Source organism: Hibiscus syriacus, unplaced genomic scaffold (genome assembly GCF_006381635.1).
Source record: "Hibiscus syriacus cultivar Baekdansim isolate YM2019G1 unplaced genomic scaffold, ASM638163v2 tig00110904_pilon, whole genome shotgun sequence".
NCBI classification, from domain to species: domain Eukaryota; kingdom Viridiplantae; phylum Streptophyta; class Magnoliopsida; order Malvales; family Malvaceae; genus Hibiscus; species Hibiscus syriacus.
The window spans coordinates 2,126,514-2,145,222 of NW_024062907.1; the positions used below are offsets into that span (position 1 = coordinate 2,126,514).

Here is an 18,709-nt window from a genome sequence, read left to right on the forward strand (position 1 = left end):
TGTAAGAACTCTTTTAATATTATTTTTATTTATTTTTTTTAATATTATTTTTTAATAAATATATTTTTTTTAAATTATAGTCGAAGAAACTCTTCATGTCATGACGAGTTTTAGTGGTTAAAATTTAATAATATGTTCGTTGCCAATGGCTATTTTTTTAAAATCAAGAGAACTCATCACCTTGACGTACGAGTTTCCTATATTTTTATTTTTTATTTTTTAAATTAATAACTAATTAAAAAATTAATTTTCTATAAGACTCATCATCTCAAGGTGACGAGTTACTGTTTATATATTAAAATAATAACCTATGGGACCCACTTAAATGGGACCATTAAAAAATATTTTCAAGCGAACCATCACCTCGATGTAAAAAATTCTTATGTTACTGTAGTATTTACTGTAGATTACAAAATAAAGTTCTATTGAAGTAAATAATTTTGGCGCCTTGTGTATCAGGAAAAAAAATCATCTTTTACAAAAATGATAAAACTTATATCTAACTTGACTTAAGGATTTCGGTAAGTACATTTGGTTGGTCGTTTGGTTTTATTGTTTTTTCTTCATATTCTCTTAAGTTAAAGGTTTTAAACTCACTCAGAGCACTCTTATTTCTTTTCTTGAAGTTTTCTCTTTTCCTCTCTTTTAGACGGATTAAAATTAAATTTAGAATTTGTTAAAAAAATTGACCTAAGGACTTGATTGAAAATATACTTTGATCTTAGGATTTAATTGGAATGTTGTTTAGTGCAGGACTAATTTGATTTAGCTCTTAGTTTGAGGACTTCTACTGGATTTTGTGTTAGTTTAACTAAAAGCTCCACAACTTTTCTGGTCCAAAGCCACCGGTCTGAGCCGCTCATCAATGGCTGCCTTAGCCTCTACCCATCCAAATCTTCTTCAGTTCACTCCGAAACGAAAGCTCAAACCGAAAAGAATTACAACGAAACTCTCATTCCAAGCAGTTTCAGTTTCTCCACAAGCTTCTTTTACTGATAAATACGTCCTCCAATTAGCTGACTCATTAGAAGACTCTCTCTTTTTGCCGCTTCAAAATCTTAAGAGACAATTCCTCGTAAACCTTTCTTTCAACCCAATGCCCCTCCCGAAGAGACGAGTTATTTCGCTTCACAGACACCTCTTTCATCAAGAGTTAAGATATAAAACCAATTTCTCACCCACCAAAATCCCTAACTGTTTCAGATATTTCAAGGGTTTCCCAGTTGAAAAGTTTTGATTTTGCTGATGGGATTCTTTTGGATTCTTCATTTGACTCATCTTATGTAGGCAGCTTATTGAAGTTGCCTTCAGAGGAAATACTTAAAAGGGTGTCTGAATTTTTAGGTGATTTGGAATGGGGTGATTTGTTCTGGTCTATTAATGGACTGGGGACACCTGATTTGATGCTTGTTTATGTGCCTCAAGGGTGTAAAGTTGAGCATCCCATTTATTTGAAATACATTGCAATTGAGGGAGGTAATGAAGGATCGAAAGAGATGCCGCTTTCGAATCCCAGAGTGTTTGTGTTGGTTGAGAAAGGAGGGGAAGTGGGGATAGTTGAGTAGTTTGCCGGTAAAGAATAGTGTTATTGGACCAATTCAGTGTTGGAAGTGGTTTTGGAGAAGGTGGGAAAGTTGGGCATTCTCATGTGCAAAATCAATCTGAGTGCTGCTCATTTCAAATGGACTTCAGTCCGCCAGGTAAATTTCGTGTTATATTGCTTCTTCAATTGATTTATTTATTTTCTTTCGAAGTTAGGGATAGTTTTAGCATTGCAGTTGATGGCTATTAGTGTGCAACTTCTTAGGTTAGTGAATAGTTTTATATATGGTTTTATATTTTGCTCAATTGATCTCTATGGAGGAAATACTGTTTGGGTACATGGGTGAAATCACAAATGGTATTAATGCAGTGAAATACAAGTATAGAAACTTGATTTAAACTTTTGGATGAAAATATCAGATATGAAGATGAACAACCTTTGCAAAGACCTATGTTATAAATCAATAGAAGATGGAAAGACAGAGATGAGTATTCATTAACCAGGGAAAGAGAAGTGGATCATCTACTAGTAGTTATAACATTACAGTCAAGTGATTTTCGGCCTCTAATTCCATCTTAGTTACCTTTGATAATTTAATCCCCTATAGAAATGAGTTTATTAGCGTACTATTCAACATGTCTGCAACCCAAATATCAGTTCGTAAAGCCTCGTTTGCTGTTATGTAAATTGAATTAATATATTCTTACTAACATACTAGTTACATGTACGAATCAACTAGTGCCTATGAGCTTGTTGAGGTATGCACTGGTGGAAAACTGAGCAGGCATAATGTCCATGTTCAACAATTGGGCCCTGATACAGTAACCGAATTAACAACGTTTCATTTGTGTATTGGTGAAGATCTGTAGACATTCGTTTTTGTTCGATCTATCAAAATATTATTAGTATTATTATTTTACAGGCCCAGGCCCAATTCAACCCAATTACAAGACTTGACCCAGAATACAGTAACCCGATCCGACCCAACAACAAAACCCGGCCCGTGATGCAACCCTAAGCCATTTTAGGGTTTCATCTCTTCAGCATCTAGCCGTCGCCGCCCCAGTAGATGAGAAGCCACCGCTGCCACTGTTCCAGCCGTTTGATCTCGTCAGTCGACAGCCACCATTCCAACGCTCGGACGTCATCATCTCAGCCAACAGTGACAACCAAATCACCAAGTCAACAAACCCATTAGAAAACTCAAGAAAAATCCCGAAAAATCGGGGTAAATTAATGGAGGCATAGGGGAATCATTTCCCTCATTTTTTTTCTAGCTTCAGCTAAGCATATAAAATATAAAAACCAGAGAAGAAAATGAGGAGGGTACTGGGTTTTACGGAAAAAAAAACCATGTAAAAGGGAATCAAGGGCTCTCGTGTTTCGTTTTGAAAATGTAAAAAGGGGAGGGGAGATTCAACGAAAACAATGTAAGAACGAATTACTCAGCAATCAAAATCAGAACCTAAGATTTTAAGGTATTCTAATTTTTTTCTCCTCTTTCATTCTATTATATTTGGTGATTGAAATAAATAAATAAATAGAGATAGGAAATGAGTTTACCTTGCTGTTGTTGGGTCGTCGGAATAGCAAGGTCATCGTCGTGGATGAGAGGTTAGTCCGGGTTGAGTTACGGTCGTCGGATCACCGAGTATGGTGGTCATTTTGTGGTTTGGTTTTCGCTCGAGGAGAGGAATTCGGGGTGGGTATGGTTGGTGATTAGGAGTGGACTGGTGATGTTCCTACGCCTTGTAGGTTGCAGCTTGGAGGAGAATGGCCACCCATATAGGGTGGCCGAGGTGTGGCTTGCTCCGGTTCGTCGGATGGCCGGCTGATTTGGCCACTGTGTGCGTGAAGAGGGACGAGAAGAATGGGGGCTAGGGATTTAGGAGCAATCGGGCCGAATGAAATTTGGTGGGAAGAAGAATAGATTATATATAGGGTAAACGATTCCCCTATGCATCCATTAATTGTATAATCACTCCTAGGTCCTTAGCAGATATAGCACTTTGGGTTCGAGGGGAAATAGTCGTTTAGGTCCCTTCTTTTTTTGTAATCTCATTATTTGGGTCATTGAATGAAAATATGATAAATTTTTTCAGGCATTTGTTTTTCAATATTTACGTTCAAGTCACCATCTTTTACGTTATGCCATTTTGTTAATATTGGACTTTGGTTATAGTATTTGTAAATTTGTTATTTCAATCCTTGCTTTGTATATGGTGGCTTTTAGGTATAATTTTTATGTACCTTACGAATTTATATTTTGTTTCATTTTGGTCCCGCATGCTGCTTTGGGATTAATTTATGCTTTAGTACTCAGGTTATATAATGTTTACAAATTAGCTATAATTTTATGTTTGTTTATTATTATGTCCCTAAAGTTTCTGTTTTTGGCTATTTAGTCTTTATTCAGTAGCCATAATTTGTTATATTATTAATATTGTACCTCTAAAGTTGATGTTCTCGCAATTTAGTCCTGAATAGATACTTTTATTAATATTTTAGTTTAGCATGTTTGTAAATGTACATTTTGATATTAATTTGTAAATTTGTTTTTATCGATCATTATAATTTCATATATGTTTGTATATAAATTATGCAGTTGTTGAAAGTATTCTTTGTATGAAATTTTATTTTTACCTTGTTTTTATCATTATTATTTTAATATTAGAAAAATGAAAAAATTTCATTGTGAGTGAAATCTACGAAGACATCTCCCGACTATAAGAGAATGTGTCTTTTTGAGGATTTTTCGCATAAATGTTTATTTTGTATTCGATAATTCTCTTTGTTCCACGTTTATTTATTTTGATTATTTTCAACTCTTCTCACTTTTATTTTGTTTTATTTTATTTTATTTTATCTTTATAAAAATTGCAAAATAATGTCTTTTGTGAATGAAATTTACGGGAAATTCTCGTAACTGTAAAGGAAGTGTTTTCCCGAAGATCGTTCAAACAAAAGGGCATTAATTATCCGAAAATTGACACTTTTTGAATAAAGTCAAATGAATAAAATGATCTTTTGTAATTTCTTATATTTAAACAACGTATAATTGTTTAGGTACTAAAATTTGGGCGTTCTGGGGTGCTACTCCTTCCCCACATGTAAATGACTCTCAAACTCTTAAAAACGAATCTTTGATAAAACACAGACTATTTTTTGACGTTTAAGGTTTCTAACCTATCTAACTTAATGGTGAGTGACGACTTCAAAATCAAATTGTTTTCAAAATGTATTTAATCACTTTCCCCGAAAACTAATATTTTAAGTCTAACGGATCTCGGGAAACGTTATGACAAGATCTACACGGTAAAATAGTTTTGGACCATCCACGAGGTTATTGTCAACAGCTTTGCGAATGCATCATGGCTCATTCGTCAGGGCAAGTGTTTTTTGATTGGAATGTAAAGGTCAACAGGTAACTTCTGTAGATTGCTTATCTTGCTATCCTCTGGAATCTGGCTAGTGCCTAAAATAACAGAGTTGCTGTTTTTGATCTCATATTTTGCAGATATGCGCAACAGACGGATGCAGGGCAACTAACGAGGAGCCTGCTCCTCGAGCCTTGAGCAACTGCAAATGTGAAACCCAATCTCCAAATAATTGCTGATGATGTGAAGTGCTCTTATGGAGCTGCTATAAGTGATCTAGAGGACAGCCAACTCTTCTACTTTCGAGCACGCGGGATCGACTTGGAGACTGTTAGGAAGGCTCTTGTAATTTCATTTGGTGCTGCGGTTGTTGACAGGCTGCCGCATTCGTTTCTCCAGAAACAAGTAAAAGATAATGTTAAGAGTTGCTTATCAAAGTGTTTTATATATTTTTCCAAAAACCATCCGTACAAATTTTGTTCTTGTTTGAAATAGATAGGAATTGCTGTTCTTACCGTATAAAACATTGTTGATGGATGCTTGATTGCTTGTTGAGAGAAGTTACATTTTTTTAATTATTTAATCCAATTAAATCTTTTGGTTAACATATGCCAATTTAACCTTTTTTCCCAAGAGGATAAGACCAAAGTCTAAGAAGATTAAACGATGGCGTTTGGATGGAAAAAAATTATGTAACCCCACATCGCTCGTTTTATAAACGGAACAATTTATAATGAAGCATGAAGCATGAAGCATGAAGCATGAAGCATGAAGCATGAAGCATGACACCTTAGTGTTCGTAGAAAGGAGAGATGGTTGGCATATCCCCTGATAGGGACCGGAGCTGCCTTCGGGCTTTCATGTTAACACATCCGGTTAAGGCTACCCACCCACTTGGTGGATCTATAACCCAATTTTTTTAACAAATTATTATTTTATTATTCCCTAACTAAAATAGCATATTGAAAAAAGAATCTAAAGTCCACAATTCAATAGTGACTGTTCCAATTCTTTTTTTTTAAACGTTTTTTATTAACGTTTCATTTTGAAGAAAAAAATCTTAGTAGATGAAAATCATTAATCAACAAGCGATTAATATAAAACTAACTTCACATGTACATGTTGACAGAAATACTTACATGACATATCCACATCATCCGGGATTATCATCAAAAAGTGTTGCATCAACAAAAATAGTCACAAATGAATAGTAACATTGATATGTGATGTTTCTCCTTGGGAAAGAAGAGCTGAAAAGAAATCCCTATCGTTTGAATAAATAATCACATTGCTCCTATTTTTTTGGAGTATTTTGAACCTCAACGTTTTATTCTAAGATAAAAAGATTCTTTAATAGATGAAAATCGTTAACAAATGATCAACACATGAAATTGACTCATCATGTTAAATTTATCATTTGACATAGTATTAATATGATTAATATATTAAATAGAACTGAAACATTTGCATGTATTATTGAATAAATTTGGACTCAAACACAAGATTTTGAGCTAACATGGTTTTATCAGGGTATAAGTAGGTCTGATTGTAGGTCAGATTTCACGTTTGATCTAACAAAGGAATTAAAAACAATGGATGAAAGAGATGAGAGGTAATTTCAAAATAGTTTTTACTATTGACAATCTTGATCAGCTCAGAAATAAGAGGTAATGACATTATGCCCTGTATCACCGAGTACCAAGCCCAGATACTGATAACAAATCAAACGAGATAATGTGTTTCATTACACAAGGTTTACCGATAATTTTGGGTGTTAGTAGTTTGTTTTAGGTTACATTGTTCGCCCGTATCAAAGTAACTTTTGCAGGAAAAGAAGCATCCCGACTCAAATCCGACCCGTCCTTATGTCCCTGTCTATAGCATCTGCATTGAGGGTCCCTGGAAGCTCTCTAAAATCTTCATTGAAGATGGAATATGCACTGTAAATATCACAAGGGAAAACATAAGTTGCCATGCGAAAGAAGCATGCAGTTTGTTTTACAAAAGAAAAACGTTGAATTCTATGACGGTTTAGAAACTAAACAACGTCGATTGCCCATGCTTAAGATATTCTCCACGAAACCCCTTGTAAAAGTGTTTGAAAAGAAGTTTATTTAATTATTCATCCTAAATTGTTGGCAGAGCCAACCACCATGGGTCATGTGACAGTTTATTTGCTAGTTATCTTCCGCTTCACATTATAAACTTGCTACTTAGTTGATAGAATGAAGAGGATTACCTGACATCACCAGGTTGCCGCCGCCCAAGATTCAGGAAAATTAGACAAAAGCCGGTACCGAGAATCTGACCAAAGGAGAGGCAGAAGAAATACATGAACATCTTTTGTTTATCTGTGCGTTGATACAAGCATCATAAGTTATGAGCAAATTATAACATCATAAGTGATACGAGCATTGCTGCTAGTTTCATACACAGCATTGGCAAGTTATAACATCAGAAGTGATACGAGCATCAGAAGTGATACGAGCATCATAATTTATTCTCTAAATCCTTTTAAAAATATTACGAAGATAAAACCGTTGGACTATCGAAAACAATTACTTTCTTTTACTTCCAACACGTTGATGCTACTTCAATAAACTGAAAATAATAAATTCTAATATAAGAATAATAAGATAACCAAACGATAACAACGAAAAGTTTTATTTTCGTGCAGCATTCCTCAACTGTCTAGGAGATAAAAAGAAACGGACAAGAGAATTTGCACATATAGCCCCAATTCCACAAGAAAAGAAGGATACTTTCAACATTCATAAACAGTCATTTCGAAGTGACAAAGGCAACTTACATAACGGTCCAAGATCCCATTTATGAGCAATAGGTGCTAATATAAACCACAAAATGACAAGAGCCCACGCCTTAAGACTCAGGGAAAATATTGCCATCAAAATGATATCTATAATAGGAATAATAAGAAGGTCAAGAAGTGAAAATGTATTCCGTAAATATAAAAACAAATCAATTCAATTTGATTCTCACCAGGAAGCTTCAATCTTTTACGTAAAAATGTGTAAAGCTTCTTCTTCCATCGGCTTGTTGACTGTGGAAGCTGAAACTTCTGTTCAAGAATTGAGGAAGAAAGTAAATTATCAATAAAAATTCTTGGTTCATCAAACTGCCATCCAAGCTCAGGTTAAAGATGTTATTAATTCAACCATACCAAATCTTCATCATCGTCGTCAATATTAAGTCCAACTGGTGCCTTTGGCTTGACAGCAACAATGAGGGAATCTAGAAAATTAGTACATAGCACCTATATATCAATAGCAGAACGCTAACATAGACCATCAAAAAGAAATTTGCAGAGCCGTTGGACATTAAGAACAACAATAAAGAGTAAGGGGACTTGCGATGAGACTAATTCCTTCATTACTTATCCACACCACTAATGGTAAATGTAAGCAGTGAAAGCAAACACTGCATAATTATTTTTCCAATTAAAGGCAAGATCTATACCACCATCATTGAGTCGAGTGTAAACTCATCTTCATCTTCACGATCATGCAATACCTTCCCTTGTAAGATAAGCTTCAATTCTCTACTGGTAAATGATTCTTTCGAGCTACCAATTTTCTCAAATCAATACCTACTTGATAGAAATACAAAAACATAATGATTATATACATGCAAGGATACTTCAAATTTAATCAAGTTTATTTTCTCAACACAATGGCACCTAAAATCATCAAAGAGTGGTACCTAAAAACCACCAAAGAAGCCATTGATGATTCTGGATACATATTATGACAGTAAATTGATACTTGATTATAGATTCAAGCAAAGAGATCACATTGGAACACAAGATAGAAAAAGTAAAAATACAAACAAATACTGTGTATGCTCCATGAACCTTAAAGAGCGGTCCCCTATCGAATAGCGCCGTAATATAGCGGCAAAGGTGCCGTCCAAAACCATTATTGCACGACCATACCCACAATGACCACAATAGCACCCACTATTGTCGCAATCGCCATAAACCCAGCGCAAACCAAAAACTATGGCCACAACCCCAATTTAAATCCATGATCTAAGGTGCATCCAAAGGCACAGCCACAGTAATCCAAATACTGGGGAAACTTGAAAAGTTGTTTTCCATTCTATAGTATACATTGTAGGATTGTAATTATATAACAAACTTCAAGAACTGTAAGCAAAGATCAAAGGCTTCAATGGTTCAAACATAGAAATTACTCAATTTGACTTAAGAGTAAAGATCTGTAAGCAAAAGGTCATACTTTTAAGTCATAAGATTGAAACCAAAAACATACAAAGAGATAAACATGAAAACAGAAGGTAGATAAATGTCTTTGATGAAAGAAGGGGCATGAAGGCGAGAAGGACGATAGCTTTTTCCAAAGAAATTCCCGATTGGGAATTTCTCGCCTCCGAGATGGAAGGCTAAAACTTGAAACTTTCCCAAATACAGGATCAGCCCATGAACTACACCCACCCGACCCGCTTCATAAACACGGGTTTGCGAACCCAACTTGTTAGAGCGTGTCTGTGTGTTTGGACTAGAAATGATCAGTTTCTAAATTCCCAAATACAGGATCAGTTTCTAGATTGGTAACGTGAAGAACTTCACGTTGCGAATTTTTAAATTCGTTGCGATAGTCGAAGTTCGCGTTGCGATTTATTTTAAATTCGTTGCGATATTCCAAAATCGCAACGACTGGTTGTATTGCATTTGTTTCTTAAGAATTTTCTCTAAAAAGATAGTATTCGCGCGGACGTGTCGAAGACACGTATTACTATTACCACGACCACGACCACGACCACGACCACGACCACGACCACGCCACGACACACGACCACGACCACGACCCAATTCCCAATAGTGTTTCCAATACTATGTGGGATTGAGCATTACCAACACTTGTTCCCAATACTATGTGGGAATGAGCCTTAAATAGTGATATTATTTTTGAATATTTTGCTTAAAATTGCAATAATCGCGATTGATAATGCTTTTGATTTTTGAGTTGTTTAACGATTCTTTTTTGGCTATGTATAAGTGAATTGCTTTTGCAGAATACTTTGAAAGCAGCCATGGCAGAGATTCAAGGTTTAGAGAAAGCAGAGAGGAGGAGTCTCAGTTTGATCTAAATGGTAATGATTTTAATCCCTTAATTGACTTTTAATTATGACATATTTAATCGTATAATACTAATACAATTGGTTGTTGATTCAGTTGTTTTAAGGTGCATGATTGTTAATTGTTTCCTGAATAATCACATTGTATTGGAAACAAGTATTGGTAATGCTTAATCCCACATAGTATTGAAAACACTATTGGGAATGGTATTTAAGGCTTGGCTTTTCCACTTTTTTGTTGAGTGATAGAGAATAAAGGGGACTCTCGCGCGCTACAGCCGCCGCCGTCCGTCTCGTCTCAGGTCGGGTCGGGTCGGGTGGTGGTCGTGGTCGTGGTCGTGGTAATACGTGTCTTCGACACGTCCGCGCGAATACTATCTTTTTAGAGAAAATTCTTATGAAACAAATACAATGCCACCAGTCGTTGCGATTTTGGACTATCGCAACGAATTTGGAATAAATCGCAACGTGAACTTCGACTGAGGTTATTTTCTCATTTTATTTTTGTCATCAAGGATTTTAAAGTATTAAAATGAATTTTTTTTAAAACATTATCTCTATAAAAAACATAATTATAAATATGAATATTTAAAATTTTTATTTTTTTTAATCACATAAAAAAAAGGATATAATGATAAAATTATCTCTAATATTTGTATAAATGATTATTGTATCTTTTATTTTTTTGAGTATTTTAGTTTTAACATTTTGATTTTTTATTAAAATAGATTCTGTTAGATGAAAATTATTAGTTAACTTCACATGTTGCTTACATTTGAGATATTCACATTGTATTTTTAAAATTTTTAAAACGACAAATCAACAACATATGTTTATATTTAAATATTTTGAAAATTTGAAATTATATTAATTTTGTATTTAGGTTATTCAAATTTGTCAACCAAATTTTCTAGGGCTTATCATTATATTGATTTTAAACCAATATGTTAATAGAAGAAAGAAGAACAATCATTTTAAGAAATGATACTCATTTACATATTGTAATTCCAATTTTGGGGGTTTATTTGATTTGTTTGATAAGATGTTTTTTTTTTTGAAATATGGTACTTTGTATTAAAGAGAGTAACAAAGTATATCACCTCAAGACCCTCATTAAAAAATCTCACCAATCCTAAATGAAGGGAAAAGAGTGTACATTGAGTGGTAGAGAACAAATACACATAGAATAGCAACATCATTCAGCGCATACCCACACCTTACCACAATCACCAAACCAACGCATACATGATACAACGCTAACACTGACAACTATACTCACTTGCTGAAATACCTTCCGCACTTCCTTGGAAAACAGTATGGGCACTACAAAAATTAATACCAGCTATGACAAAGCTAACATCCACCCACTGAATAGTGGCCCAACAAAAACAGTATGGGCACACTATTAAACTATCTCCACACTACTTTAATACCCGCAAAAGGCCAGAGCACCAAACACACCTCAACTCAAAACTTCCATGAAACAAACTTCAGAAAAGCTACCTCGAAAGCAGCAAAAGCAAGCGAATCCTCCTACAACCTAGAAAGTAAACCATCACCTACACCCACCTTAATATTAAACGAGCAAATCTCAAGGACCACCGAAGCCTACTGTACTACCAGAGGCAAACTGACGTTAGCAGAACGGATTCTAGAACTTGCAACTTCAAGGCTAGAAAGGACAGAACCCCATAAGAACCCTAAAACGATAAAGAAAAACAAAACCACACTAACAATGAAATATCTATGAAATAATCAGACATCAATATCTCCCGAAGTTCAACCTTACAGACCACTCTAAAAAACCTTGCAACAAGACTCATCCGACTAGAGACCGGTGAGCTAACATTCGAAATATAGCCACGGAGCAAAGCACCATGATCACCTAACCTATACTGCTGATTCGCTGAAACATAACACCAAAGCACAAGGCTGAACCACCCACTCAAGAACAGGCCACTGGACACCACCATCAACCAACCAGAACACGGTGAGATGAAGAGTTCCACCACGAAATTGCTTGGCAACCGATAAAACTTGAACCACTGAAAACAGACTAACACAGAAGAAAGAAAAAAACCTACTAAACCTACAGAAAAAACTTAGAACTAAACTGCTCCAGCTCCACTTAAACACCACAAAACATCCTCAAGACCAAAGCCTTTACCCTCCTGACCCCTGATATTCACGCCCCAACCTCAAAAAAAACTGGATAAGCAAAACTTGAGAACCAATTACGAATCCAACCCTAGATGCTACTCACCTGCTCTTCTATAGAAAAACACACACAGAACCTCACCATAGTGACCCTCAATCTACCAAGAACCTTACCCACAAAAAGAGAAAGAAAGACTAGCCACACACCGAAGCAGAACCGAAGGAGGGCCTAAACACTCTCACTCATACAGAATATTCTAAACGGATAATAGACTGAAACACTAAGGCAATACCACAAACAACTTGCTTACAGAAATAGCCATCACGACCTGACTCCCGAAAACGGAATAAAAGCCCACTCAGAAATTCAATAACAATGAAACTAAAGACAGAAGCAAGCCAGAACACAAACACGAAACATCAAACAAAAAGAATCAGGAGTAGACACAGCTGGAAGAGAAAAGAAACGACCTCACCAAACTAGAAGAGAAACACCCAACCAAACAAGTAGCAAATAAAGGGACAAAAACCAACGAAACCTAATCCCAAAAACACCAAAGCACAGGGCCGATTACTCACTTGATCAAAGAACATAAGAGGATTCGACAGAACTGAGTTAGGCTTATGAAATCTAGAGAGGATCGGTCAAAGGAGAGTGTGAAACAACAAAGACGAAGGTGGTGGAGGCGGCCACCACCTCTCATAAGAGGCGGCCACCACCTCGCATGGAAACCCGAGAGAGTATTGTTCCTATGGCACTTCTTGTAATCGTGAATTAGGTCAAAGTGGGAAAGAAATTTATGATTTTGTTTGATAAGATGTTGATTTGATATAAAATAATCTAGAATTATTATAATATAATATTTATTTAATTTTTTTAATTATTGATAATATATATATTTTGTAAACGTAATTATACGAATTTAGAACATTTAAGAAGAAGAAAACATGATTTGACGGGTTGGATGCACGGTGATTTGTATTTAATTAATTGGTTTTCACATGACATAGAACTGGAAAAACAGGCATATGTAGATGATAATATATTTGTAAGAAAAGGGTGTTGGGATGAGGCTTTCGGTGCCCACCATTCATTCAAGAAAAAAGAAACCTGCAGTGTAGCCATAAACCATACAACAAAACACCCACCACCTTCTCTTTATTTCATAAACAAAGTAACCAAAGATCGATCGATAGCCATTGAATGGCACTCAGAATGTGGGCTTCTTCCACTGCCAATGCACTCAGAATCTCCTGTGCCTCCAAACCCCACCTTTCCCTTGCATTTTCCTTCTCCAGATGCTTTTCCACTGGTACAGCATCTGTTTTTTTGGTCACTATTTTAATGTGATTAATAATGATTGTGATGTACAGTATTTGAAATTTTGCAGTTTTGGCTGAAATACTCCACTTCACATGAATGGGTGAAGCATGATGGTTCTGTGGCTACCATTGGCATCACTGACATGCTCAGGTACATGTATTAAATACGATGTCTTCATATATGATTCCCTAGATCGCTCGTCTTTTTTTATTCTTTCTTATCATACTAAATTAAATTTAATATAATTTGAAAATAGATTATGCAGTTAAAGGCTTAGTGCATCGGTCCTTACTTACATTATCGTTTATGCATTAAAGGACCATCTTGGAGAAGTGGTGTTTGTGGAGCTGCCTGAGCCAGGTGGTTCAGCGAGCCAAGGAAAAGGGTTTGGCGCCGTGGAAAGTGTTAAAGCAACCAGTGATGTCAATTCCCCGATCTCTGGTGAAATCGTCGAGGTTAACTCCAAGCTCTCTGAAGCTCCTGGCTTGGTAAGTATGAAACTCCCTCATTCAACCATACAGTTAAAAAGTGTTTACCTTAATGGCTTATGCATTCAATTTAACATGGTGAAGATCAATTCGAGCCCCTATGAAGAAGGATGGATGATCAAGATGAAACCCAGCATTCCATCAGAATTAGAATCATTGATGGATCAAAGGAATACACCAAATTCTGCGAGGAAGAAGACGCTTCCCACTAAACATCCCTTTTTTCCAAGTTTTCATGTCACAAAATATGATTCTACAAACTTTTATGTTTATTGAGCATATCATCTTCCCTTTCTAGTAATAAAATCATTATTATACTTTAATAGTACAATGTTTTCATCTTTGGGTTTATAGTTTTGCATCCCTAATAACTTCTTAGATGCAATTTCCTGGTGTGGATTATGTAAACAATCATATTTAGCGAGAGTTTAAACAGGGTCTAACTATGGATTTAGTCTCTCTATTATGCTGAAATTATAGATTTAATCCCTCTATTTTAATTTGATATAACATGATCCTCTAGTTTTATAATGTTATAATTAGTAGGTCTAAATCGATAATATTGTTGGTTGCTATTGTTAAATTAATGACGTAGAATAAACTTCATGATCCAAACCAAAACCTTGCAAACATTTTGTATAAAATAACTTGTCCATAAAAAGTTTTTTTCCCAATTCTTACAAGGATTACAATATGAAATTCTGGAATAACTCATAAATTAACGTTACGAGAATAATTTAATAATTTATAAAATATTACTGTCCTAATACTCAAAAGAATATAGAAACACACAATAAGGGTCTCAAATTTATCATACAACCATTTAGATTAATAGAAAGTTATTTGGAGCATTACGATCTAAACGGATAGTCACAAAAGACGAACAAACGAGGAAATCATTTGATTATTATTATATCAGATAATAACCATCATACACTATTATTTTTCAAATTTTAGGAATGCAACGACTGATCAAATCAAGGATTAATAGACTAATTAAGCATACTATAAAATATGTCATCAACTCAGTTTTTTAAATTATGTCATCGCCATTAATTTGCGATATGAAAAACAAGCATTCCACCAATGATTTCTCCAGATAACTCAGACTTAAATCTTTGAGTAACCACAACGAACAACAAATATAAATATAAACACCCTTTATTGGATAATTTATCACAGGGTAATGCTTTGTTGAGTCCATTAACTATTAAAAATTATAAAATAGTCATCTAATTATTCTTATATTTCAAACTCATCATTTTTCGTTAAAAATTAATCACAATTCATGTTTAGTTTTTAGTCCGTTTGTTAAATTATGTGTACAAAACATATATAACAAATAAATAATTATAGATTATTTAATATCATAAAATGATTAGTCAGTATTTAAATGATCTAATATGGTGGCACCACCAAGCAACCTCACGGTCAAGGGATTTGTTATCATCCCTTAAGGTTTCGAGTTCAAGCACCGCAAATGCCATGGATGTGAGTTTTCATTGTCAAATGGTTGAGAGTCTTTGAACATATACTGCCTTGTACTTACCTCAGATTATCAAAACAATATCTATAAGGTTAAGATTAATTGAATTTTGGTAATTAAATAAAGGGGAAATTATTTTAGATACCATTGAACTTTGTCTACTGACTCTTTTATGCCACTAAACTTTTACTTTTATCAATTATGTCACTCTGATATTAAGTCACTAATGCGACGATGACATAATTATCGGTTGTTGATGTGACATTTCACATCAAATCTACATTGTTTTGGTTTTTTTTGATCTGCCTCTCTTTTTCGAAATTTAAAATGGACTCTTAACACTATAGCAAAATATGTATATAATGGCGTTTGTCACGACGTTTTTTAAATTTATACATATGCGGCGTTTACATCCAAATGCCACAAAATGGTAACATTAACGATATTTTTCCATAAATGCCGCTAACACTCGTACTTTAGTGGCGTTTATTTCACAAATGCCACTACATATAAGTACTTTAATTAGTGGCGTTTTTACACAAACGCTGCCATAGAATCCTTGATGTTAGGTACTCCTACCTTAATTTGATTGTGGATCTAGGAAGAAAGCAAAACAACCTGCATAAGTGAATGGCTCAAAGAGATGGCTTGGTAGTTGATGTAAAGGTGAAATGGAGGGCTATTTATGTTATGAGAAATGGTAGCAGAAGTATTTTGATATGGCTATGGTATGGGTGATGGAACAAAGGATGGTTGGTGAGGATAATATCTTAGAAAGGCCAAAGAAGAACTAGTACTACAATGAGTAAAGACCCAGCCTTACAGATCTTTCTAAGGGGTGGTAACAAAGGACTTGGACCCACTATCTATAGGAGATAGGAACCATAAGTATCAATGACAAAGGGGTTGATGCCACAAGTAATTAAATTACTTGATAAGTCGATAAAAGTCACAAGGATTTGAGAAAAGAGAATAATCTCACTTATATTAAAATGAAAGGTGTAATTATAAATAAATAGGACTAGCCTATTTATAGATTTTGAAGGGACATGGCCGAATGGTTACATGGTGGTTCGACCAGTCCTTGTGTCCCTCTAAAATGACATAATTAATTAAATAAATAACATGAAAACATAGGTGCTAGTTCGGCTGAATGGAGGGGGCATATCTCATGACCGAATAGTGCTTGAGACCTTTCAAGTTGGTGCCAATTTGGAGGAGAAAGGATGCTTGGCCGAATGGTTATGTAGCCATTCATCTTGGCGCCTAAAAGGGGCACACGCATAGCACATGGCTTGGCTGTTAACAAGGCATGCACATGGTTCTCTAGGAGGCTTGTGGTGTAGCCTTATGTATAGGATGAAGACCAAGCATGTGCAGCAGCCTTGGGCGTAAGTTGAGCTATATTCAAGCTTGCATGTGTTTAGCTAGCTAGCAATGCAAGGGCTGGTGGAGAGTGATCTTCTTAGCCGTGATCTCCCAAGCTTCCTAGCAGTACATTCAGCTACATTTGATGTCACTTTCAGTAATTTGTCTTCAAATAGTCCAACTAGCTGAGATTAGATAGCCTTGAGCTCCTTAACCTGAGTTGAGCTTCCCATTGTGTTCCACGAGCTGCCATGATGTTTGTGAGCTAATTTTAAGCTGCATATAGATCTCAAATACTCCAACAAGTTTCCCCAATGTGTGCCATGATCCTATGTACCTATATGAGCAAAGAAAACAATGTAAATCAAAGTCATTGAGCTTGTATGATCCAATTACCTTGCAGCAGTGCATGATTATGACCTTGTGAGCTATGTATGCATGACATGAGCTAAGTATATCATTATATAACATATGTAAGCTAATCTATAAGACTTATGAGCTAAAATAAATGCACATGAGCTAACAAATGAACTATTAAGCATTCAATCATTTCATGAATGTAATGAATCATGCTTAAATGAATGCAAGACTATTCTAACATGCTTAACATACTTAAAAAAATATAACAATGTGCATCAATTATAAAGATGTGTATGTGCTAAGTTATTATTCAAATCACATAACTAATAACCTTATCATGATATGTAAGATTATGGCATAGATGATCATAATAATATAAAGTAAGTAAAATATTAAGATGTTCAAGAATACTCTCTTTGCATGTGTTGAAAACATGCTTGCATCATCCCCCCTTGTTTAGGGTGATTTGTCCACAAATCGAAGCCCTTGAGGTGTTTATCATTCTGTTCTTGCATAGCTTTACGTCCTTTTAGTAAAAGAAAGTATCATTTGAACGAATGTGTTCTTCCAATAGGTACCCTTTCACAAGATCTCTTTTTAGGCCTTTCATTGGAATATAAATTGCCAACAGGTACCTTTTTGGATTGATCTTCTTCTAAGGATATCCTTTTTTAAAGTGACCTCTCATTTGGCTTGTCCTGAAAAGTGAAGAGACATGATGTTTCAAATGAAGGGTACTTACCTTTTGAAGACATGGATCATAGCCCTTGATGAAGAGTTGTGACTTTGAATCCCAACCATCACCATTATTTGTAGGAGTCCCCCTATTTTCCAGCAACGAATCATTATGCTTCTTCATAAAGAAGTTTGGTTTCATGTTTCGTCCATCTTCATTCTTCATTGGTAGTTTTCCTTTTCGCAAGGCTTGGACATTTTTTCGCATATGCATTTGATATTATTGGACTTCTTTAGGCGTCAAAGGCACCAAAATTACCTTGCGTCCTTCATACTTAAAGGAGTATTGGTTGTGATAATAATCATGAATGGCCCTTTGTCATACTGCCATGGCCTCCCAAGTAGAATATGGCTAGCATGCACAGGGACAATGTCACAAAGTACCTCATCCTTGTACCTACCAACTGAAAAAGGAATTAGGATCTGTTTAGTAATGTTTAACTCACCTCTTTCATTGAGCCATTGGAGTTTATATGGAGTTGGATGCTTTAAGGTTGTCAAACCGAGTTTTTCCACCATAATAGTAGTGGCTACATTTGTACAACTCCCTCCATCAGTAATCATTATACAAACTTTGTCCTTGACATGGCACCTTGTATAAAAAATGTTCTTTCTTGCAGATCCTCCTTAATTGATTGTGATTGGAGGTGTCTCTTTGAAACAAACATTTCTCCATAATCAACATTTTCTCTTGGTTCTTGTTCATGGATTATTTCAGGTTCCTCATCATGGACAGGTTCTTCAGAATCTGAGACA

General features: G+C 35.3%; 1 non-coding gene and 2 pseudogenes across 1 annotated transcript; all 3 read left to right on the top strand.

Annotated features, from left to right (window-relative positions):
- Positions 1–800: 800 nt before the first annotated feature.
- On the top strand, positions 801–3,424 carry LOC120146260 (annotated as a pseudogene).
- A 2,289-nt stretch (positions 3,425–5,713) lies between these two features.
- Positions 5,714–5,841, top strand: LOC120146288. Its single transcript, XR_005518204.1, has one exon. It is a non-coding gene; the product is annotated as a U6atac minor spliceosomal RNA (small nuclear RNA).
- Positions 5,842–13,339: 7,498 nt separating this feature from the next.
- Positions 13,340–14,231, top strand: LOC120146223 (annotated as a pseudogene).
- The last annotated feature ends 4,478 nt before the right edge of the window (positions 14,232–18,709 follow it).